Source organism: Danio rerio, chromosome 12, assembly GCF_049306965.1.
Source record: "Danio rerio strain Tuebingen ecotype United States chromosome 12, GRCz12tu, whole genome shotgun sequence".
NCBI classification, from domain to species: Eukaryota; Metazoa; Chordata; class Actinopteri; order Cypriniformes; family Danionidae; genus Danio; species Danio rerio.
The window spans coordinates 14,307,501-14,333,433 of NC_133187.1; the positions used below are offsets into that span (position 1 = coordinate 14,307,501).

The 25,933-nt window shown below is 32.8% G+C and overlaps 1 protein-coding gene and 2 long non-coding RNA genes across 13 annotated transcripts in view; 2 read left to right on the forward strand and 1 right to left on the reverse strand.

Moving 5' to 3' along the window:
- Nucleotides 1-3,751: 3,751 nt before the first annotated feature.
- Nucleotides 3,752-5,472, reverse strand: LOC101884387 (uncharacterized). Of its 6 annotated transcripts, none has more exons than XR_012388075.1 (6): nucleotides 5,391-5,472; nucleotides 4,814-4,880; nucleotides 4,608-4,662; nucleotides 4,458-4,534; nucleotides 4,251-4,300; nucleotides 3,752-3,952 (listed from the first exon to the last, which is right to left on the reverse strand). It is a non-coding gene; the product is annotated as an uncharacterized lncRNA (long non-coding RNA). The 6 variants fall into 6 exon arrangements; XR_012388076.1 differs by having other exon boundaries at nucleotides 4,646-4,662; nucleotides 4,814-4,883; XR_012388074.1 differs by having other exon boundaries at nucleotides 4,814-4,883.
- Nucleotides 5,473-5,691: 219 nt separating this feature from the next.
- LOC101884437 (uncharacterized) lies at nucleotides 5,692-7,483 on the forward strand. 3 transcript variants are annotated; one of them, XR_663014.5, is made up of 5 exons: nucleotides 5,692-5,773; nucleotides 6,588-6,642; nucleotides 6,714-6,786; nucleotides 6,944-6,985; nucleotides 7,284-7,483. It is a non-coding gene; the product is annotated as an uncharacterized lncRNA (long non-coding RNA). The 3 variants fall into 3 exon arrangements; XR_012388072.1 differs by having other exon boundaries at nucleotides 6,725-6,786; XR_663013.4 differs by having other exon boundaries at nucleotides 6,588-6,604.
- A 1,186-nt stretch (nucleotides 7,484-8,669) lies between these two features.
- Nucleotides 8,670-25,933, forward strand: part of ppp1r16a (protein phosphatase 1, regulatory subunit 16A) — a 47,168-nt gene continuing 29,904 nt past the window's right edge. For 2 of the 4 annotated variants that reach the window (XM_073918296.1, XM_073918297.1), the window contains exons 1-2: nucleotides 8,670-8,750; nucleotides 8,898-9,051. The gene's annotated coding sequence lies outside the window, so the exon portion shown is untranslated. The remainder of the gene's footprint in view (nucleotides 8,751-8,897; nucleotides 9,052-25,933) is intronic. The other 2 variants (XM_001334437.7, XM_068224737.2) reach the window with 1 other exon arrangement.

Below are 25,933 nucleotides of genomic sequence, written 5' to 3' on the forward strand. Positions count from 1 at the left end.
TACATACATATATATATATAAACTTTTATTTACTTTGACTTGCATTCATGATGACCTCATGATTTTTTTAAAAAACTAAACACATTTGTTTCTTGCCACACATTTCAAAAATAGTTGAAACAGTAAAGCATTTACCACTTTGTGTTCTTTTTCACAACAGTTAAAAGACTGTTTTAGGTAATGAAGGCACCAAGTGATGAAGTGTTTTAGATGTAATTCAATTTTTCCTGCGAACAAGTCTTAAGGGAAGCAGCAGTACGGGGTCTTTGTTGTTACATTTTGCACTTCAAAGTGCACCACACATTCTCTATTTTAAAAAAGGTTGAGAATGCAGGCAGGCCAGTCAAGTATCTGTATTTTCTTTCTCTGCAGCCAGGACTTAGTGTGTGCAGAATGTGCTTTTGCATTGTCTTGTTAAAATATGCATGGGCGTCCCTAGACAAGAAGGCAGCCTTGTTCCAAAATTTCTTTTCAGCATTAATGGTGCCATTGCATGGTGCCATCACAGAAAGGCACTGCCACATCCCTATACCATGACAGATTTTGATTTTTGGACTTAATGGTGGTAATCAATTTGCATAATTCTTTACTTCTTAGACGCAACCACACAGTGTCCAATTCTCCCAAAAAATACATGCAACACAGATTCCTCTGACCACAGTACAAGTTTCCATTGTGTGATGGTCCATCCCAGATTCCTCTAAGTCAAGTGAAGTCGACGGCGCTTCTGGACAATGTTAACAAAGGGTTTCCTTTTGATACGGCACAGTTTTAATTGGTTTTTGTGGATGTAACTATTATAGTACTTGACAAAGGTTTGCCAAAATAATGCTGAGCCCATGTGGTGATATCACTTATAGATGAATGATTCTTGATGCAGCACCGCCTGAGGGATTGGAGATCACAGTTGTTCAGCTTAAGCTTGCACCTTTGTTTTTTATGAACTGAAATTTCTTGAGATTTCTTGAATGTTTAAAAATTATGTTATGCACTGTTAAAGGTGCAATATCAAAAATATCTTCCTGTCTGTCTTTGAGGAACATTGTTTTTAAACATTTCAATTATTTTCTGATGTATTTGTTGGCAAACTGGTGATCTTCTGCCCATCTTTGCTCTAGGACTAGAACTTGGTTGCTACTTTTGTACCAAATCATAATTACAATCATCTGTTGACATCCCCGGTTTCAAATCACATCAATATTTAGTCAGTTTACCTGATTATTAACCCTTAAATTAAGCTGCGGTCACACTACAGTTTGATCATATGAAATTCTGTTGTACGATGCTGCGAAACGGGATGGAATTAAACAAGACGATTAGACATTTAAAAAAGTGAGCGATTTGTCCATATTTTAAATTCTTGTCCAGAGAGGTCATGTTTTGATCCTCGATTGGTCTCACGAAGTGAAGTGATGCGATTTCGCAGCTTACTCCTGTCCCAACTTTTTTTGAAATGGGTTGCAAGAACCAAAATTGGAATATGTATTTATTTTGAAATAAGAATATAATAATAATCATAATAGTCGACGCAGTTGCGCAGTAGGTAGTGCTGTTGTCCACAGCAAGAAGGTCGCTGGTTCAAGCCTCTGCTGGGTCAGTTGGCGTTTCTGTGTGGAGTTTGCATGTTCTCCCTGCGCTCACGTGGGTTTCCTCCGGGTGCTCCGGGTGCTCCCCCACAGTCAAAAGATAGCGGTACAAGTGAATTGGATTGGCTAAATTGTACGTAGTGTATGAGTGTGAATGTTTGTGTGTGTGGATGTTATCCAGGGATGGGTTGTGGCTGGAATGGCATCCGCTGCGTAAAAACGTGCTGGATAAGTTGGCGGTTCATTCCGCTGTGGCAACCCCTAATTATTAAAGGGACTAAGCTGAAAAGAAAATGAATGAATGAATGATAATTATAATTATAATAATAATAACTATTCATTTTCTCTTCAGCTTACCCCCTTATAATTAGGGGTCATCACAGTGGAATGAACCACCAAGTTATTATTCAGTTTTGGCTAATGCAAACAATTTTTTCATGAATCCATCATCCAGTTGTGCAAGAAAACATACAATGTAACTGAAGTCATCTTTCACTTTTTTATTGTTTTTAAACAAAGAAACCATTTTACTAAAAGCTTTTATTATAAATCTTGAACCTTACTCTTGAAACAATAAATGATCAATAAAAAGGTGTTAAGCACCAAAAGCGGCTTATATTAAAATTAATTTGAAAATTAGTTTAGTTTAGTTTAGTTTTGTGGCTAAGTGGCTATTGTTGTTATCCATGAATTTTCTAATTATTTTTTTTTACAAGAGAGGCTATAAATCATGAAGCTCAAATTATAAAGCTCAAATACTGACTAAGGAAAATTGAATGTGCTGGCCAGTTTGTTATTTGCTTGATAAATTATAATTATACAGTGTTTAATTTAAAACTTTAACAGATTTCTATTTTTTTTTCTAATGATATATGATGTAATACATTTGTATTTCAAAAATAAATATTTATTAATTTTACTTTATTTTAAATTTTTAGGAAATATTTTGGTACATCAAAAAGTGTTGTTATGATTACCATCCAACAAGGTAATCCCTACTGAAAAAAAAAAAAAAAAAAAAAAAAGCTTAAACCAGCCTAGGCCGCTGGCTGGTTTTAGCTGGTCGACCAGGCTGGTTTTAGAGGGGTTTTGGCCATTTTCAGGCTGATTTCCAGCCATTTCAAGCCTGGTCTTAGCTGGTCTGGCTGGGAGATTACCAGCTAAAAGCTTGACCAGCAAAGCTGGAAGCCCAGCCAAAACCAGCTATGTCCAGCTTAAACCAGGCTGGTCAAGCTGGTTTTAGGATTTAGCTAATCATTTTCCAGCCTGACCAGCTAAGACCTGGCTGGAAATGGCTGGCTGGTTTAGGCTGAATTTTTCAGCAAGGATCTAGCTAAATAGTGCTTAAAATGTCACTAAAATGCAGTATTTAAATATAATAAATAAATAGAAAATGAGGCAAATAACCGCAAAAAGATCCACATTTTGAGAAAAAAAGAACCACTCCTTTCACCAGGCTGGCTACTGGCCTGTAATGGCAGTGGGGTCTTAACAGAAAAATTATTAATGTCTTTCTTGGATGATAGAATTATGACACTGTTTTTGTACATTTCTGCTTAAAGGTGTGGGTTTATTTTAACACTTTCAGAGAGTTTTATATGAGAACTTTATATGCAAGTCCTAACCCAACAAACACATATACGTTGTAGCGATGTCTGCACAACGTTGTATTTTTTTAAAGGCAACGTTGTCTCTTACGTGCTCGCTACATTGTCACAACGTAGAAATGTAAGACGTGAGAAGGCTGTAGCAACGTTGTCGTGCGACATTCAGCAACCGCGAGGCGGCGTTCTTACTACTTGTATTAAGATTTTTTTCTGGCAGTTTATCAATACTGCCTAGAATACAGGATAAGCAGCAATTCTTTTCCAGTATTGCTAAATATGAAATATTATTCATTTATTTTTCCTATTTAATTTAACAATTGCATGTTTATACTTTAAAGTGTAAAAATGCCACACAAATGAATATAATCAAACTTTTTATTATATATTTCACAACATTTAATACATACAGTTCGCATACAGTATCTAATTATAAGCAAACAGTATAAAATAAAGTTTAGATTATATATATATATATATATATATATATATATATATATATATATATATATATATATATATATATATATATATATATATATATAATTAAACTAAAGGGTAAACAAACAAGAAAAGTAAACAAGAAATCATTAAAATGTAAATAAATATATAAATAAATATATAAATTAAAATTCAAACACTGGGCAGTGAAGCTCTGGACTAGAGAATACAGCAGACCGGGGAGCGCAGCTGAAGACCAGTCGTAGTTGTTGGTATGGAGAAAGCAGTCAGAGGAAGAAACAAATTCAACAGATAATCCAGCTTCAGAGATCCACAGCAGACACAAGTCAAAATAGGCAGTGAACAAGAGAGGACAGATCAGAGCTTGACACAACAGCACTACACAGGAAATGACTATGACTAGCAAGTTATTGAAGTTTCAGACATTTATTGTAATTTCATTACATATAAAATCTCCAGAGTAATTATGTAGCCTACTTTATTTTAATGTTTTAATAATATATCATATACCAAAATTACATACAATTAAATAAATTTAGAGTTACAGGGAAAACAGGTTTAAGTTAACAGAAGTCAGAGTTAGTCTCCGAATACTTACTTAAATTATGAGAAGAGAAAGAACAGGCCCTGTAGTTGGGGTGTTGCTCACTGTAAATGGAATGTTAAACTTAGTGTCATTTCAATAACAGCTGTACAAAATAATAAAGTAATTTTTCATAAGCATGATCTATTTTCCACATTATGGACATGCGGTTTTAGGTAACATAACTACATTTAATAGTAAATAGAGTAGTATACTTCTTACCTCATCCAATTCTTCTTTCCATAGATCAGGAATTACAGCAACACTGATCTGAGGTGAATTCAACAGCTGAAAACATTCTGAAAGACAAGTTACACGAGTAATTTGAAAACAACAGTGAGTGGTTAAACAATAGAGTTTTATGCAACTTACGCATAATTAAAATCCAGAAATTATCAATAGAAGATTACCTCCATGTAAAAATAGCCTGTTGAGTAAAGAAAAGAGTGGGTTTTAAATAAAACATCAAAAGACCAATCAAAATAGAAATTTAGACTAGCAGACCTTTTAATTACTATCTATATTAATTAGGCATATGAACATTAATTTATATACTTTAACTTATAGGGATAGCTCACCCAAAACTGACAATTCTGCCATTTTAGCCTCATCCTTTATTTGTTGCAAACTTATTTAGCTTTTTTTCTGCTAAACAATAAAGAAGATATGTTAAATAAAGCTGGAAAACTGTAACTATTTAATTCCATAGTGTTTTCCTACTATGAAAGCAAATGCTTACAGTCTTTAGTGTTCAACAGAATAAAGAAACTTAAAGGTTTGGAATCACTTATTATTTACAGGGCAAATAATTCGTGAGTACATATCATTTTTGAGTGAACTGTTCCTTTAACGGGACGCAAACTGCACAGAGATGTTTTGTTTTTAAAAGTTATTTTGTGTGTTTTGTAAAAAGTGGGTCGGCTTGTGTGATGAAGTATCATACTAACTGATCACGACGGATATGGAAAAAACTGAACTTCAAAAACATTATTGTCCATTTGATTAAAGACAAGGCGTAGGTAAATAATCAGGAAATGTTTTATCGAGAGATTTAACATGTGATGTTGGAAAAGATTGTTGTCGAAATCGTAGGTTTGTTTGAATATTCACGATTTACGTATCTTATTTAGCAAGAAGAAATAAAGCAATACTCACGTCTCCTCGGTCGTTGATGAATGAGACGACGGCTTGTTGAAATTTAAACTGATTCAGCTGTGACCAGTAAATGTTGTACAGTGGTCGTCCACGCAACCTAAGCACAACCTAAAGCATGCGCGCAACAAACACACAACGTTGCCTCAACGTAGCGACCTTCCTACAACGTTGTACCAACATTGCAAAAAGGTTGAGGATTCTACGTTGTTTCTAAAGGTTGTCACAACGATGTCATAAGGTTGCCATTTAAACATCATGAGGGTCGCATGCTTTAGGTTGTGCTTAGGTGGCGTGGACGACCACTGTACAACATTTACTGGTCACAGCTGAATCAGTTTAAATTTCAACAAGCCGTCGTCTCATTCATCAACGACCGAGGAGACGTGAGTATTGCTTTATTTCTTCATGCTAAATAAGATACATAAATCGTGAATATTCAAACAAACCTATGATTTCGACAACAATCTGTTCCAACATTACACACACACAAAAGCCGTAATGAAGTTATTACGAGCGAGTAACATTTCGGCATTCCGTTAACGGACGACAACAACATTAAAATCATTATGTTAAATCTCTCAATAAAACATTTCCTGATTATTTACCTACGCCTTGTCTTTAGTCAAATGGACAATAATGTTTTTGAAGTTCAGTTTTTTCCATATCCATAGTGATCAGTTAGTATGATACTTCATCACACGAGCCGACCCACTTTTTACAAAACACACAAAATAACTTTTAAAAACAAAACACCTCTGTGCAGATTGCGTCCCGTTAAAGGAACAGTTCACTCAAAAATGAAATGTACTCACGAATTATTTGCCCTGTAAATAATAAGTGATTCCAAACCTTTAAGTTTCTTTATTCTGTTGAACACTAAAGACTGTAAGCATTTGCTTTCATGGTAGGAAAACACTATGGAATTAAATAGTTACAGTTTTCCAGCTTTATTTAATACATCTTCTTTATTGTTTAGCAGAAAAAAAGCTAAATAAGTTTGGAACAAATAAAGAATGAGGCTAAAATGGCAGAATTGTCAGTTTTGGGTGAGCTATCCCTATAAGTTAAAGTATATAAATTGAGGTTCATATGCCTAATTAATATAGATAGTAATTAAAAGGTCTGCTAGTCTAAATTTCTATTTTGATGGGTCTTTTGATGTTTTATTTAAAACCCACTCTTTTCTTTACTCAACAGGCTATTTTTACATGGAGGTAATCTTCTATTGATAATTTCTGGATTTTAATTATGCGTAAGTTGCATAAAACTATTGTTTAATCACTCACTGTTGTTTTCAAATTACTTATGTAACTTGTCTTTCAGAATGTTTTCAGCTGTTGAATTCACCTCAGATCAGTGTTGCTGTAATTCCTGATGGAAAGAAGAATTGAATGAGGTAAGAAGTATACTATTCTATTTACTATTAAATGTAGTTATGTTACCTAAAACCGCATGTCCATAATGTGGAAAATAGATCATGCTTATGAAAAATTACTTTATTATTTTGTACAGCTGTTATTGAAATGACACTAAGTTTAACATTTCATTAACAGCGAGCAACGCCACAACTACAGGACCTCTTCTCATAATTTACAGTAAGTATTCGGAGACTAACTCTGACTTCTGTTAACTCAAACCTGTTTTCCCTGTATCTCTAAATTTATTTAATTGTTTGTAATTTTGGTATATGATATATTATTAAAACATTAAAATAAAGTAGGCTACATAATTACTCTGGAGATTTTATATGTAATGAAATTACAATAAATGTCTGAAACTTCAATAACTTGCTAGTCATAGTCATTTCCTGTGTAGTGCTGTTGTGTCAAGCTCTGATCTGTCCTCTCTTGTTCACTGCCTATTTTGACTTTTGTCTGCTGTGGATCTCTGAAGCTGGATTATCCGTTGAATTTGTTTCTTCCTCTGACTGCTTTCTCCATACCAACAACTACGACTGGTCTTCAGCTGCGCTCCCCGGTCTGCTGTATTCTCCAGTCCAGAGCTTCACTGCCCAGTGTTTGAATTTTAATTTATATATTTATTTATATATTTATTTACCTTTTAATGATTTCTTGTTTACTTTTCTTGTTTGTTTACCCTTTAGTTTAATTATATATATATATATATATATATATATATATATATATATATATATATATATATATATATATATAAACTTTATTTTATACTGTTTGCTTATAATTAGATACTGTATGTGTACTGTATTTATTAAATGTTGTGAAATATATAATAAAAAGTTTGATATTCATTTGTGTGGCATTTTTACACTTTAAAGTTTACACATGCAGTTTTTAAATTAAATAGGAAAAATAAATGAACAATATTTCATATTAAGCAATACTGGAAAAGAATTGCTGCTTATCCTGTATTCTAGGCAGTAATGATAAACTGCCACAAAAAAATATCAATACAAGTAGTAAGAACGCCGCCTCGCGGTTGCTGAATGTCGCACGACAACGTTGCTACAGCCTTCTCACGTCTTACATTTCTACGTTGTGACAATGTAGCGAGCACGTAAGCGGCAACGTTGCCTTTGAAAAAATACAACGTTGTGCAGACATCGCTACAACGTAAATGTGTTTGTTGGGCGACCCTCATGATGTTTAAATGGCAACCTTATGACATCGTTGTGACAACCTTTAGCAACAACGTAGAATCCTCAACCTTTTTGCAATGTTGATACAACGTTGTAGGAAGGTCGCTACGTTGAGGCAACGTTGTGTGTTTGTTGGGAATTTTTGTTATGTTTATTTAAACGTTTCAATCTCTTCTGCATTGCTGTCTTCTGAGCGCATGCTATTTGATATGTAATTCACAACATGAAGAAAATGATTTTTTTCTCTTTTTCTTTTATTTGATCAAGCCATACAAAATAAAACGAACATATACAGTCAAGGCCGAAATTATTCATACATACCCATGTGTATGAGTAATGAATATGAAGGGAATTTCTCCTTGTCTTCTTCATAGACATGAATTAGTTGTTATAGTAACAACGCCCCCATGTTGTGTACATGAGACACAACGCAACGCTTGATCTTAGAACGCCTTTATTAAGAACTTTACAACACAAGACAATAGTTTTGTTTAAACAATGTGGATGCAAATGCTTACTGTCTGGCATGGTCATGGAATTCTCCACAGGGATCTATCGATATAAATTAATTTAACGAATAGTGTATCAATAATTAAAGTCGAACATAATTGGTTAAACCTGACAAGCGCAGAGAAAAGTAACAGACACCACGTTGCAACGCTGTCAATTGCCATTTGCCACTTTGGAGGTCTGGGAAAGAGGTTACACCTGAAAAATTAACACTGGTAACTTTAGAAATTGAGGTGAAAATATATAGTAAAATGTGAAAAAATAACGTTTTTTTTCAGACCAAACCGGTCACTTAAAAAACTATTATTGCCCTTTAGCCGCATATTCTCCATTTGTGTTTCTGTGGCGATTCTCAGTGTGGTGTGTTTGTGTGAGAGTAGCGCCGACTGTCGGGATGCATCGAGCAAGTGGACGGACCGAAGGGCGCAGCGGATGTTATGGAGAGTAATATATTTCCCGTAAAAGCTGACGAAGGGGATTGAAGCGCCGTTAAACAACCATGAATGCACAGACTGATTTCAGCTGAAGCAACAGGTAAGACAAAAGCGTTGAATGTGACGTGTCAAACAGGTGTTTAAATGACAGGTGTGTGTTCAGGTGCGTTGACAGGCCATTGACAGTGTTACATACAGTAACATCAACGCTAAAACAGCTTTATTATGGAAGGACGGATTCAGCACAGTGTTATGTTAATGTTTGAAGCAGTTTTGGATCGGTGATACTTTTTGTATGCGGATTATTGAAAAGTTGAAGTGAACTCTGGACTTCAGGCAGGTTAGCATTATGCTAGTAAACAGGAAATAGAGTATTTCAAATAATATTTTTTGGCATGTTCTATTGTAATACTAAGCTTTTGACATGGTACAATTGCGTCATCATGTTTTGCTTAACACTTTATATATCAAAGTACTACGTAAATATCATAGTACCGTATTGTTATGGAATGCTATTCTTGATTCGAATCACGTTTCATGAGTTTTCGATTAAATAAAATGTTCAAATGTTGGTGACGGTTCACTTTTATTATCATAATGCATGAGTTTGAATAATATTTATTAATTAATTAAAATGTAATGTTTATTATAATTATGCAATATAATGTATAGTTCGAGTGAAATAGCTGAGGAACAGGGAAAGGAACAATATTTGAGATTGTTTACTGCTTAAAAAGTAATTTGTACATTACTGCCCCAACAGTGATTATACATAAATATAGCAATTAACAAGCTTAATGCTTCTTTAAGCTTTAGTCACTGTGCCTGCCCACATTTTAGTTTTATGCTAGTTTTGAAACCACACAAACGCGCACACACCTACACACATTTAATTAATTAAAAATAATGGTTAAATGTTGCCAACAAGTGGACGGTCAGTTATTATGAATAATAATGAATACATAATAAAATAATCACGAGTAGGCATGAGTTGATATCCAGTTTTAAAACCGCTAAACTTTTCTGTCATACTGTTCATATAGTATACGTATATTGTTCTTTTTATTGAATATTTTATTTAGTTTTTAGAGCAACAGTATCTCCAGCAGAAAAAGACCCTCCACATTAAAATGTACTGGTCAACCAACGATTCAGAAAACATCTGAAAAACGAACTGCTTATGCAGTAACATCCAAGCATGCTGGCCTGAACAGTGCAGCGGCTTACTTTTTTATCCAAAAAAAGAGAAAAGATTCAAAGATGCCTTTTCAAGTTGTAAAGAAATCTGTGTTTTTAAAACCAATAAAGACAGCAGAAGTCTCTTTCAGCAGAAGTGTTTCTTAAAATTACATTTTAGGGATGTCCTGATCAGGTTTTTTTTGCCCTTAATCTGAGTCTGAGTAATTTGATTTTTACTATCTACCGATAACCAAACCCGATGCGATACGTCTATAATACATAAAAACTAAAAAAAAAGAATAAAAAAGAGCAAAGAAACAGATCCAGAATGTTCCTTATTTTTTTGAATAATTTACCTTATTTTACCATTCAACAACTCTGTTAACAAACAGAGCACTTCTGTGAGGTTGCTTGAATAATCAAGCGATAAACAACATATATTTTTTACTTTTGGACTTAAATGCAACAGTAAATATAAAAAAGCTAATATAAAAACAAATAGCACCTCAACTTAAAATGCCTGGCAGGCAATCACAAGTAGGCATGGGCCGGTATAAGATTCTGAGTGTATGATAACCTTGGAAAAAAAAAATCACGGTTTCAATGTTTTATGGTATTCTGCTGTCTTCATTTGTTTTAAAAAACACAGAGTTCTTTCAACTTGAAAAGGCTGTTTGAATATTGTTTCTGCTGAAGATACTGTTGTCCTAAAAAACTTAAAATGAAATGTAAAAAAAAAAGAAAAAAAAACTTGCATATACCGTAGGAACGGTATAGCAGAACATTTTGGCGGTTTTAAAACCTTGACTTTTACAAACCACGGTATACCTTGAAAATGATTATCGTCCCATACCTATTCCCAAGTTTAAAAATCTCATAGTTTGCTATGGCAATGTTGTTGTCCTTAACTTTATAATACCTCCAGACTGCAGACATACTCACGTTTTCCGCTTCAAGCTACTTCCATGTTCTACTCTGCCAGCATTTGACCAATAGTGTCTCTGCAACAAGGTGATGTCATGCCGCATGCGTTGCTGTTTCTGTGTGAAATCAAGAAAGAGGTTTAACTCTGTGCCACTGCATAACTATAGATGTTAAAAACAATGAGAATATATATATATATATATATATATATATATATATATATATATATATATATATATATATATATTATAATATAATGTCTATTATAATTATAATGTCTGATTCCAGTGGAGTCTAAAACCGCATGATCAGGCCCGATTTCCGATCATGTGATCTGGACATCCCTATTAAATATGTTGGGTTCAATAATTTTTACCCACTCTATAATCACAATACTCTGTTACCATAAAACCATGATATTTTTATTCAATGTTTTCATACTAACAGAATCTTGTACCGGCCCATGCCTAATCACATACAGTAGGAAAAACATTTCTTTAGCATTATTATTCAGATGAGCAGCGAATTTTTTTTTTCTTTTCGATAATGCATATTGTACGATTTCATAATCTATATTTTGTAGCTTATGAAATGTTTGTTTTGTGTTTTTACAATCTTTTATTTCATTGTTGTACTGTTTTGCTTGCCTTGTATTGCTAGTATTTTGCCTTGTAGCACTTTGAGTTTAAGAAAAGCGCATTACAAATAAAATTGGTTATTATTATTATTATTATTATTATTATTATTATTATTATTATTATTATTATTATTATTATTATTATTATTATTATTATCATCATTTACCATTGACTGAGGTTACATGAATGCCTTTCCAAGACACCCTTTTTAATCAATACTGGGTAATTATGCTGTACTTAGGTTAATGGGCTTTTACACTGTTGTGCATTTTGTTGTAATTAGCTTAGTGGGGTTTTAGTGGCCTTTTTTTCAAAAGTATTTCTGACAGTGTCAAAGGAGTGTTTTGAGTCATTATCTAACTGCCCGGTGAACCCTTGAGCAACTAGTCGGGACACTGAACAAAAAGTTTACAGCAGAGAGAGTGAAGGTCTTGGAAATTAACTTTTCACCTGATTACAAAAGAGTTTATTGCTCTGTGATTGTAGATAACTGTGGGGAGAAACGTACATTTGTAGAAGCTACTGTATGTCGAGGTATTGTAGGAGGGTGCATTTTTAGAGGTATCAGCCTTTTAAGACCAAACGATAATGTTAAATACAAAGGGGGAAAGGCTTTAATGACAATACATCAGTATTCTAGTATTTTCATCAGTCAGTTATTTCTATCCAATGCTGTACTTTGTCAGTAGGAAATACCAGTTTACCTCCTGGGTTGCACCAGCTCATAAGTTCTTTCTTAAATTGGAACATAAAGTCCACCCTAGAAGCTTAGTAACTACTAGTTTGTAACTAAATGTATTATTAATTCGGTTGCACCGCATTAGGCATGGGACGATAAATGGTATCAAGGTGTACTGTGTAAAGTCAAGGTTTTTAAAACTGCCTAAATTTTCTCTTATACCTTTTCTAAGGCTTATGTTGGTTTTTTTTAACGTTTTTCATAACCATTTAATTTTTTAGGGCAAATGTATCTTCAGCAGAAAAAGAACCCCTACAGCAAAAGCTACTGGTCTAAATTTTTTTTTAAATATTTCTTAAAATGGAATATATTGTGTTCAGTGGGGGGAAAAAGTTGTGTTTTTTTACTCCGATATTCAAGTAATCCAGTAATCACAATACCATAATACTGTGAAAACGTGATATTTTTATCCAAGGTTATCATACCATCAGAATCTTATACAGGCCCATGCCTACACCACATGTTCTATAGTCAAACTGTATTTAATAGGTCGTAAGCTCTCCGTAAAGTCATGCATAGTCACACTGAATGACATAATATGGAATAAAAAAACATTTATATTGTTAAACTGCTTTAAAATTCTGCAACTAATGCATCTAAATATAAATGTTCTATGAAAATGAAATGGCAAATTACATATATGTACATAAATGTACATTTATAGTACATTACATGATAGTCAGTCACTCTAGATCAGAGGTGCCCAAATTGCTGCATGATGGGGAGTTAGTTGGGGCGAATGCCTTTTGAGAGATAACCATTTTGAATTTAACATAACCTTTTGTTTCTTTGTTTAATTGAGGAGCTACATAAAAAGCCAACCAAAAATAAATGTTTCATTTAAATGTTGTTAATGATTCAGACTTTCAAAATGTAAATATTGTCACTTGACAGATAGAGGACACAAGACATCTGAAAGCAAATTAAGGCAAAGGCAGGAGCAGCTCTCCATTGTGTTATAAATAGATTTTTTTTTTTTTTTTGTATTTACTATAACAAGTTCTTTATAAAAAATAAAAATGACCATGCATCATTAATTTTAATTATGATATTATTAATTAATAAATAATAGTATTATTAATTAATTAATAATATATTAATTACGACACTGCATAATTAATGTTTTAAAGCAACATTTTATATTTGTTTTTAAATCTTAGCAAATTAAATAGCAAAATACCCATGGCAAATTTAATATAATACAATTTATACTCAACAAATATACAATGTATATTCAACTTCGGCCCACAGCCCTCAATCAAGTTTGGTTTTTGGCTCTTTATAAGAAAAAGTTTGGGCACCCCTGCTCTAGATGACACACATACCTGCACCGTAAGCTGTAAATGCACATGAAATACGCATGAAGTTATTCAAACATTAAACTTGATTTTTTTTTAAAAAGCCCAAACATGAAAGAGAAAAGAGCAGGGAGAAGAACTCAGTCATGAATAAATTCCTCTTTTAATTTCATAAATGAAAAAAATAAATAAGGCTGTAAAGAGAGGGAGATTATTATTCATTATTATTGTCAGCTCCTCAATGAAAACTAATCTTGCTTTTATCTCTTTTCTACCATTATACATGGCTGCTGTAAATATTACCTGGAATGTAGCATTACGTTTAAACTAAATTTAGTGGGGCAACACAAAAATATTTAGTAGTGTGTAAGTTGGGCTGCATGATATTCTTAAAATCTGACATTGCAATATTTTATTATTCTACGATACAGATTGCGATATGAATACAATATCACCAATTTACTTGAATATCTATTTTGAAAGAATTAATAATTTTAGACTGATTGAGATGATTCTGTAGAGAAATGCATTTCTATTAAATAAAATAAACATTCTACAAGAATAGATCAAACAATAAAAAAATATACAATTGAAATAAACTGTGTTTTATTGTTTTCTCAAGTCTAAGAATTTTAGGTACAGTAATTGAATGCTAAAATTAACCAATATTAGCATTTACATTTAACCATGTAGCAGAGATGCTTTTGTCCAAAGCGACTTACAATTGAGTTACAATTTAGTATACGATTAAAGTTACAAAAGTTACAATGTATTATGCCCGAATGCTTTTAAAATTCTCATTGTCACAGGCCACAAAAACACATAAAAAAGGTTCAGTTATAATACAGACTCAACATTGCATATACACTGTGATGTGTTTATTGCAAGTGAGCACATTGTGATATTGATGCTGAAACGACCCAACTAAGTAGGGATGCACCGATATGAATTTTTTGGCCGATACCGATAACCGATAATTCTTCAGACTTGGATGCCGATATGTATAGGCCGATAATCATAAATATTTTAAATTGTTATATTTTTATACAGCAAACTTCATAAAAGATTGAACTGATCTTATGAACTGAATAGCCTATACACAAAGCAAAAAAACTTCAAAATTGCAAGGTGATTATAGACCTATATTCACCATTTCACATAAATCTGCATGCAAAAAATTATTTGCTTTTCTTTATTGCAAATGAACATGCAAGTTGATTGTTGCATAAAAAAATAATAGTCTAAATGACAAAATGGTATTTAATTAACAAGCAAGATAAATATATTTAAATAAGATGAAAATGAAAGCTAAGAACTGAAACCATCATGAATAAAACGTGTTACAGTGATGTACACATGGACATATATGTCATGTCCGAAAAAGGCTTTTTCAGAGGTGTTTTGACAGTTTAGAGCTACCGTACAAGCCAACAGCTAAATACAGATAGTATGTTTAGAAAATGCGGCACAGATTCATCCTATTTGGCGTTTTGACATGTCACATGTTGGTGCTGCTTGTCAGTCAGACGCATCTGCGCTCGTTCTTGCCATCAATCGCGAGAAAATGATCGATGAAAAGTTTATGATAAACCCCTGAGAGTTTTACTCAACTGTAGAGCAGAGTTGCTATCAGAGCCAGATTTTGATACAAAACCTGCATTGAGCTGACTTTATGACAAACACAGAGCAGAATATAAAGACAGAATGAGCGGCTAGTTAAGAGCCCCTTTGACTGGATTCACCTCTCGCCTCTCCCCCGTGTGTGTGTGTGTGTGTGTGTGTGTGTGTGTGTGTGTTCACCTCTCGCCTCTCCCCCGTGTGTGTGTGTGTGTGTGTGTGTGTGTGTGTGTGTGTGTGTGTGCGGTGACAGCTCTCACGCGAGCTCGTTATTATCAATATAAATATTCCGATCAAACTGAATACATCTTGCATCAACAACACATGACCAGCAACGAGTTGATAATTACAAATAATCAGATTACAAACAACCGTTAAGTTTATAGGTGTTGTAAAATGTGCGGGTCCTTCAACGGGACTGGGCTGCAGTTTGGGGTGTGTGAGACAGAGGGAGAGGGAGAGAGAAAAGAGGAGCGGTTTTTAATCAATGACATCATTTTGTGTGATGTTCCCTCTTTGGTGACTTAATTTTTGTACTACACGGAAAGTAATAAATATTTTGGACCAAGTTACATGTGTCCTCTTTCATTCACCAGCTGCAACGAAAAGAGTTCACCCCGAAACTAACATTATTCGGCCCTGGAGTAATAAGTAAATCTCCCCTGATATCTCTTAACACAACAGAGACAGAGCAGGAAAGGTTTACACATGTAACATTTTTCCTGAGGTGATTTAAAGCAAAATACACAATGACTCTCAATCAAGCATATCTACAATGATAAGGAATGTGGTTACTTACTAAGTTATTAACGCACAGCAGTGCCACGTGAAGAAAGGACGGACTTTGAATGAATAAACAGTGTGAGGAGAGCTCCATAGTGCACTGGACAAGTCTGAACATGTTCCGCCCACGCAGGTCTGTACAATTAAGTAATTTATCGGCTTAAATATATCGGCCTAATTATGACATCGGATCGATAACGATAATCTTAAAAATATCGTTGATCGGCCGATAACGATATGGGCGCCGATATATCGTGCATCCTTACAACTAAGCTATGTTTTAACTTTTGCCCTGCTGGTGCAACCGGCCCCTGGAGAACTGTGGCAATGTCTCCAAGATGCTTTAAAAAACCTACCTGCAAAGGTGCCTGAAAAACTATGCACAAGCATTAATTTATTTTTAAGCTTTTATTGTCATATGCACAATAAGGAAACAGATTCCCTGTACAACGGAATCCTTACTTTTTAAGAGTGTTCAAAGTCATATGAACAAAGTAGACAGTTGTAAGACCATGCAAAAAAATAAACCTAAATGTTAACTATGAATACATACTGTAACTGTTGTCCAGAGGAGAATGAATAATTGTGCCAAACACCCAGAAGTAATAGCATGGTACATGTGCAGTAATTGAATAATAAAGTGCATATGTGCGTCAGCTGTTGAGGAATTTGATGGCAGAGGTCTTGCACTTTGTACACCTGTACCTCAGGCCTGTAGGGAGGAGAGTTAAGGACCTTGTTAAGGAGTAGGTGGGGTTCTTGATGAAGGCAGCTTACTTGTGAACTCTGATGATAGATGCTTTGCAAAAACGACTCCTATCAGTGTTTGCGGTCCATATCAGTTGAGCTGGAGACCCTTTATTAATCTGGGGTCACCTCAGCGGAATGAATCACCAACTTATCCAGCATATGTTTTACGCAGCGGATACCCTTCCAGCTGCAACCCATATCTGGCAAACATCCATACACACTCATTCACACACATACACTACAGACAATTTAGCCTACCGAATTCACCTGTACCAGTGGTTCCCACAAGGGGGCCTTAGCAAGCTCTGTGGGGGGTCGTGTCATATTTTAAACATTTCTTAGCTGCGGACAATTAGGAGAATGATCATGTTGCCTTAGTTTATTTTATCCTCTAGCTCAGTGGTCCTCAACTAATGGTCCGTGGATCAATCAGTACCGGGCAGCACAAGAAATCATTAATTATTTCCATTTCATTATCTTAGTCTTAATGATCTTATATTTTGACAAATACCCGTACTCTTGCTTCCATCTTGGTCATTTGAGCGCCCAGATTTAACCCACAAATAGCAAAATAAGTAAGAAACAGACGTCTTTGGAAAGTGTCTTTGCTTAGGGGAAAAGACCCTGTGAACAACCCACGAACTGCCAAGGAATAGATCCGCAACCTACTTGTCAACAAATCAGGTAAATTAAGCATGGCTCTGCAAGAAGATCAACTGATGGAGATTGCAAATAGGGCCGTTAGCATATCGCATATTTCTAAAGTTTCCACAAGTTTGCTGTTTCCAATGAAGGAGCGCGGCATGCACGCACAAGCGGCGACATGTCGCGCCAGTGACTCCCACGATCGAACCACAAGTCACGTGACAAGAATTGACCGATCATCCTCAGCTTGTATGGAATATTCACACTTAGGTAAGACTAATTTTCTCAGACAAACACAGAATACACAAACACTGCAGTGCTTTATACTTTTTGCGATAGATAAGACTTCTGAGTGACAGCAATGTTTTGTCAGCTTGTCATCCGCATCCTTCTGGGAAAACAATTGATGGTCACCTAGCAACCTACCTACCCCCTACTCTCCTGACTTTTCCTCTTTTTTTAAATTTGTATTTAATATTTTTCTATAAAATATAAATTTTGGTGAACTAGTTTTTTGACCATTCAGTTATTTTGTTAGATAACCTCCAGATTTGGCTTTAGTACTGACTAATCTAATGTTTATGCTCAAATATAATATTGTATGGCTTCCTATTAAAAATATGAATTTAAAAGATATATTTATGAGGGGTGTTCTTATAAATGCTGAGTAGCAATGTATAGTGCTATATGTTTTGAAAACTTGTGAAAAATTTGCAAAATATGTAAGGATGTGAAAACAGAGCCAGCTATTTTTCCAATGCAAATAAACCAGTCTGACAATAGGATCGTTTTTCCGATGCTTGTACTGAACTGTATTCTCAAAGTAGATCTTATGATAGAAAAAAGGGTTATGCTTCCTCACGCTTCATCACTTCATTCTGTCATTTTTAGACCTGCATCTTTGGACGTTTGTTTTAGGTTTAGAAAAATGAGATCTTTGTTGCATTCATATTTAAGTTAAAACGACCTTAGTGTTCATTTGCAATTGGGCTGATACACATCTTTACCCTGCCCCTTTTTGGTTTTCACAGATATTTAAATAAGCCTGAATACCTAAAAATAACACTATTATAAGCATTAGCTAGAGGGCTGAATGACAAAGTAGTGTTTAATGTTTATGTAATAACAGACAAATTCTGTACAGGATCAATGAATGAAAACATCAGAATCTCTAGGGTGAAAGAACAAGGGAATATTCTGTCAACTGACCCAAAACTGTCACATTGGCCATGGTACAGCTGGCATCTTTATCGTTGAGCTGGAGGGAAGTTTTATGTTTGTAATTCAAACCTATAAATTCGATCCTATTTTGTTTTAAGGATGGGTTTGAAAGCAGAATATGTAAAATACTATTTATTATTTTACATTCATTACTTTCTAATACTTTGTTAAACTGGTCATATGCTCTGGCTGATGACTAAGAAATACATAAACCTAAAAGGGTGTGTTAATGTGGGTTATTGGATTATGTTGGATTCAGTGCAAGTTTAATGCCAAAGGGTCATTCCATATAGACTCTACCAGATGTCCAGTGCTTAAATGTTTGACATAAATTTTTTTAACATTGCAAAATGTTGAGAATTTAAAGAATATTTTAAAAAGAAAATCTGTAGAATACGCTATAAAGAACAACTAGAAATGTGTCTTGTTTTCCTCTATCAAATCAAAAATGTGGCTGACTGTGTTGATTTAGAAATATTTAATCACTGCTTGTTTCTAAATTGTGTTGCAATTTAACACATGGGTGAATGAGTCTTTGTACTGCTGTGCTGCTGATCCTGCCTGGAGCCTTTGGATTAGAAATACTCCTCACTCTCGTTGTTCCAACCCTAAATCTGCTTATAGTGCCTATGAATAAAGAATCCCTTTTCTTTGCGGTTTACTCTTGTATTTAAAACGAGCTGAAAGAGGCTTGTCACATAAATTCTTGCTGTGCATTGTTTACTTTCAAATGTTTTAATTGTGATTTGCTAATGAGTAACAAAAATACATAATCAAAAAAAGATTTTACAACTAAGATTACTTCTTTTTTTCCCTATTTTTAAGTCTTGTTTTTAATCAATTGTATGTTGTTACGGGTGAGAGTACAGCTTGATAATGCTCATATAAAAGTTTAAGTAATACTCTGCACTAGGGCTGCACAATATTCAATCATTTTTTTTAAATTTTATTTTCGGCTTAGTCTTTTTATTTATCTAGGGTCAACACAGCGCAATGAACAGCCAATTTATCCAGCACATGTTTTACGCAGTGGATGCCCGACTGCACAGTATATTATTATTATTATTGTTATACCTTTTATTTTACCAGGGAAGACATATTGAGATTAAAATCTCTTTTACAAGACATCAAATGTGTCTAACAGACAATAACAGGGTGTCTGCAAGGGTTTAAAAAGTATTAAAAGTTGATAAATCAATTATGAGAAAATGAAGGCCCTTAAAAGGTATTAAAAAGTCTTAAACACATTTTTACGAGGTCTTAAATTTTGTTCAAGCATTGTTCAACGGGTTTGCTTATAAAAATGCATAACTATATTTGTTTTCCTCATATTAACAACCCCGTGCTTGATCCACATGATTAGTTCCGGCCGGCCAAGCTCCTCCAACCAAATTATGTCACGTAACTTGCTCTAAACAAGGGAAGGTGATATGACTCTCTCCACATGAAGCGAAACCAGAGAACGAAATAGACGACAAAATTGGGAAATGTAACTTTGCATACTCCTAGTTAGAGAAAGACGGGTTTAAACAGTGGCTGAAGCCTGTCACTGAAAACAACTGCGTTATTTATTCTTTCAAGCTTTGTTTTTTAGAGCCTATTTGAGTTATGTTGCATGTTTGTGCTCCATTGATTTATTTAACTACAACTGTTTATTAACAACTGTTTATTAAGTTAAAGGTTTGATACTGTTTAGAACTTGAAGTGGCGATGAGGTCTAAATATAATCTGAGAAGGTCTTTAAAAAGTCTTAAAAAGGTATTGAAATTACCTTTAGGATTCCTGCATATACACTGAATAAACAAAAAAACAATTGACAGTTTTTTTTTTAAAAGCAATTTGTGAAATTGATTCTTTAAACTGCAACTTTTTGTAGATCATTCCATGCAAATTTGCTGCGTATTTAAAAGCCTTTTTTAGCCATCTCAGTCCACACTTTAGGAATTAACAGTAAATAAATATCCGAAGGCCAAAACAAAGGACAGTTTTTTTGCGAATGTAATTCTGAATATATGATGGAATTAAACCCAATATAGATTTGTAAACAAAGAAATGCCAATGCTTGAGCCTATGAATGGATAAAGCAGACCAATGTAGCCTACACACATGCAACACAAAATGATGAGTAAGAGATTTAAAATAAGTCATAAATCTTAGTGCACCATGGTTAACAGTATCCAATGCATGCAGATAACATCACCGTCCAATATCAACATAAATGTTGCATCAACAGGCTTCTTTTTAGCATCAAAAGAATGCTTAAAAAATCATTCTTAAAAATAAAATTTTATTTTTTCACTAATTGCTGAATGTGAGAACTAAAAGAAAGTGTATCATCAATTAAAATTCCAAGATATTTGAACTGGGACAACAATTCAATCTCTTCAATCTCTATACTATCTATTACTAATAGTAATAGAACCTAGCCTTTGCTTAGTTTGTTTTGAATCTGCAAATAACAGAAGATTTGTTTTATCGGCATTTAAAACAAGTTTTACTTTAACGTTAAAGTACATTTAAAAGCAATCTGTAGTTGAGAAAGGGCCAGATTGGGTGTAGATGCAGCTGTGTATATGACACATCATCATATAATCAGCGTAATAATGAAATAATGAAAATAATAATAATAAAAATGATCATTTTTTTTATATTTTAATCAATATATATATATATATATATATATATATATATATATATATATATATATATATATATATATATATATATATATATAATTTTTTACTATATATAATATATAGAAAAAAAAAGTTTTAGCATCAATATCGCAATGGTATATATCGCAGGATATGCAATGTTATCCAAAATTGACATTTTAATGGATTTTTGAGTTCTGCAACTGTATAATGATTTTTAAAAAGAATTCAGGCATAAGAAAATGTAAATTTAGTAACTTTAATAATGATTAATTTATTTAAATATTTTTATAAATAAATTATATTTTTTTAAAATAATTTTTCTTCTACTTAAATTACTGTACCTGTCTGAATACTGTTAGATTAAAAAAAAATCAAATAAGACACTTATTATTTCAACCAAATATCTTTATTTACTCCATTTATCTATGTTTATAGATTGTTTATAATATTTTATGCTGATGCACTTCTCTACAGAATCATCCCAATCAATCTAAAATAATACATTTATACAAATAGAGATATTCAATTAATCTGGTGAAATTCTAGCTATCGCAATATATATATTGCAGAATAACAAAATATGGCAATGTTAGATTTTTTAGAATATCATGTAGCCCTACTCTGCATAGTGCATATATTGTTTTGGCCATTCATCGATGATACTCTTGATTAAACCTATTAGTCGTTATTTTTATTACTAAAAACATTGCTATTGGTTACAATCTCTAAATTCTGGCACCAACTTTATACTAAAATCCACTCTAAATGGTTGGGGGATATTTTTTATTATGTAAATTTGAAAGATAAAATATTATGCTTTCTTTTATATGATTCTTTCTTAAAAAATGTTTTAAGTGATGCAATTTGGGGTGCCAGATTGTTTTGTTTGTTTTAAAGGAGAGTGTGACCAAGAATGTTTGAGAACCACTGACTTAGTTTAATTAGCACATCTTGGCTTGGTTTGTTGCACGTTTACTAATTCAGGATGAGAATGTGCGACTTTTTGAAGAATAGTGTAGATAGCCTGGATAAGTGCACATTCCCAGCATTCATAAACAGACCACAGGATCAATAACAAAATCAATAATTACAAATATTGATAAAACCCGATGTTTATCAATCAGTTAATAAATGTAAAAATACCCTTCTCAGTTACAAGATCTGGTAACTTACTGATCTTGTAATTACTTTCTTGAATTAACAGAAACATTTGTGTAGGTGAAACATTAACAAATGAACATCTAACAGTGAAAATCACGAAATGAAATTAGTTAGTACATCTAAAAAGTTATGGTAATTCATAAACTGATTATATCAGGTAGAACTCTATAGGTAGAATTCAATTTTTTTATGTTAGTATAACTCTAATGCTAGAAGCAATACCAAACCATTAGAGTAGCTACAGTATATATTTATTTGCTCTCAATTCATTCTATTAACTTAACTCATACAAGCTAGATAACTAAACCTAAAATGTTTAGGTTACTAATACTCTAAATGTTAGACGATATAAACACAAATTAATGTGTATATAAATCTATATACGTACATAAGTTTACAGTACTCAAATTGTTTGGTTTCATTACTTAAATTATTTACCGCAATTGATTTCCACAAACAGTTTGAGTTAACTTAAATTATCGGGCATTACAGTGAATAACAAATGTTATTCATTTAAATGTGACCTATGATCATTCATTTTATAGAATTGCGTGTCTGTTTCACCTGTTTATTTTATCTGATTATTCATCATCTATATTCTATTTTATTTAGAATTTTCTTTCTAACAGTTTTGATTTAAATATGATTATTTAATAAATTAATTAACTAATAAGTTTATGCATTTGTTTTTTTAAGCTTATTTTTTTGTATCTTGTCTATCCCTCCCTTATGAAATGGCCAAATGTACATGCAGAAAATTACTGTTATTTTACTAATATATGTGAACATTTAAATTTAGGTTTTAATTGTACTGGTGGATTATAAATGAAAAGAAGAGTCACTGTAAAACTAAATTTATAGTACTTTTGACAGCGAGACTAACAGATAAATATGATTAATCCTGGTTATTAGCCTGCTCTGTAACAAAATAAATCTCCATAGTAACTAGAAAGAATAAATCTACACAGTAACTTAATTCAGTCTGCTTTTTATTGCAACTAACTTCATTGAGTCAGGGCTAAATTTAGCCGGATATCTTGAAAATCCCAGCTTAAGCCGTTATCTTGATTTTATGCATTTTGTGTGATGCTAGATTTCTGCAATCTGAGGTCTTAGTAAGTAAAGCCTATTAGACCTGTTATTTTCTGCTATGATAGTAAGTCAAAGGACAATAATTTCCTACGCGGTCTGTTCTATTGATCTGAAATGTATTGTTCTGCACAATATCGGACAAATCAGACATTGTGTTATTTTGTTTTGCTGCAATATATATTGAGATATGAATAAAATTATACCAAATTATTTCAATTGGAATCTTTTTATTAATTAAGATTGACTGGGATGATTAAGTCTTTTTCCACGCAGTGTATCTGCATAAGATAAATGAATAAACTAACAGACAGTGCTTTATGGTTTTCTAGGAAGTCAAACAGTATTCAAGTACAGAAATTGAACAATTGATTGTAAAATAACATGGTCATTGTATAAATAATAATAAAAAAGAATATTATTTAGTTATATATATATATATATATATATATATATATATATATATATATATATATATATATATTATATATATATATATATATATATATATATATATATATATATATATATATTATATATATATATATATATATATATATATATTTTAATCTTAACTAAAATTTAATCCTGCGATTTGACTTGCAGATACACTCATTGTAATATCAATGCCCAAACAATATATAATTTCAGCCCTGCTATTGTCTACTTATACATAAATATTTACATTTTTAAATAAGTAAAAGGAGTTTTTTTTAGTAGCAAATTATATTGCTGCAGTATTGATTTTCAGTTGCATTGGTGGTGAGGAGTGATGGCAGCTATTGATAAATGATCAATTTATTGTAGGTAATCAGTATACATATTGTGTATTTGTAAATGTATTTAATTCAATACACTTTATTGATGGTCAATTATGCACGAACATCATTGATGTCCTAGTTTGTGCATGTGGCTAATTCACAAAACATACTGTACAGCAGAATTGAAGGATAATAAGTGATTAGACTGAGCATGCATTGTTTAATATAAGAAAGAAAAAAAAAACTCTCCTACTGTGCTTAAAGAAACAGAATGAGGCATTAGTTTACCATCCAGACTAGGGTTGTTGTGATGTGTTGCTCTGCGTTGTATCACATCCATTGTGGATAGTGTTATCAGATTGTTAATTATCTGAAAAGGATTAGAGTATCATCTAACTCAGGGCTAGCTCTGTTCTGGAGAGCTGTGCAAGTCCTGCAGAGTTTTGATGCGGCCTTAAAACTCATTTGCCTGCAGTTTTTTTTTATTGAAACTAAGACCTTTGTTAATTGTTCAAGCCTGCAGGGCTTACGTCTTTTCTGTACAAAACTTGCCTATCAACTGGTCAAGAACATGTTATATATAAATATTTACATTTTATTTAGAGTTTTTTTGAAGGTAGATGCTGGTATCTTGGAAAGCAGGTGGCTGAAATTTAGCCGATTTAGTATGGAAATGAAAACGTAATTACATTTTAAATAATTTAAAAGTGGATAAATAAATGTGTAAAATAAACATAGTATATACAGTTGAAGTCAGAATTATTAACCCCCTGAATTATTAGCCCCCCTGTTTATTTTTTCCACAATTTCTGTTTAACGGAGTGAAGATTTTTTCAGCACATTTCTAAACATAATAGTTTTAATAACTCATTTATAATAACTGATTTATTTTATCTATGCCATGATGACAGTAAATAATATTTTACTAGATCTTTTTCAAGGCACTTCTACACCGCTTAAAGTGACATTTAAAGGCTTAATTAGGATAGTTAGGTTAACTGGGCAGGTTAGGGTTATTAGGCAAGTTATTGTATAACGATGGTTTGTTCTGTAGACTATCAGAAAAAAAAATTGCTTAAATTTGCCTAAAGAAAAAATATTATCATACATGCTGTGAAAATTTCTGTGCACTGTTAAACATAATTTGGAAAATATTTAAAAAAGAGAAGAAAATTCAAAGGGGGGCTAATATATCTGACTTCAACTGTATATAAACATATGCCATAAACATACACACACACACACACACACACACTCTCTCTCTCTCTCTCTCTCTCTCTCTCTCTCTCTATTTTTATTTGACTGTTTTTTTGTAAATAAATTTTGTAAAATGATATTTTGTTTTTCTGCAATTTATATTGCAGCATGAATATAATTTTCAAACTCTATTTGAAACAATTGATAATTTTACATTGGTTGTGGTGATTTGTAGGGAGTAAATCTGCATAAAAATAATAAACAAATTAATTAAAGAGAACAAAGATACAAATTAAATAAACAGTGCTTTATGGTTTCCTGGA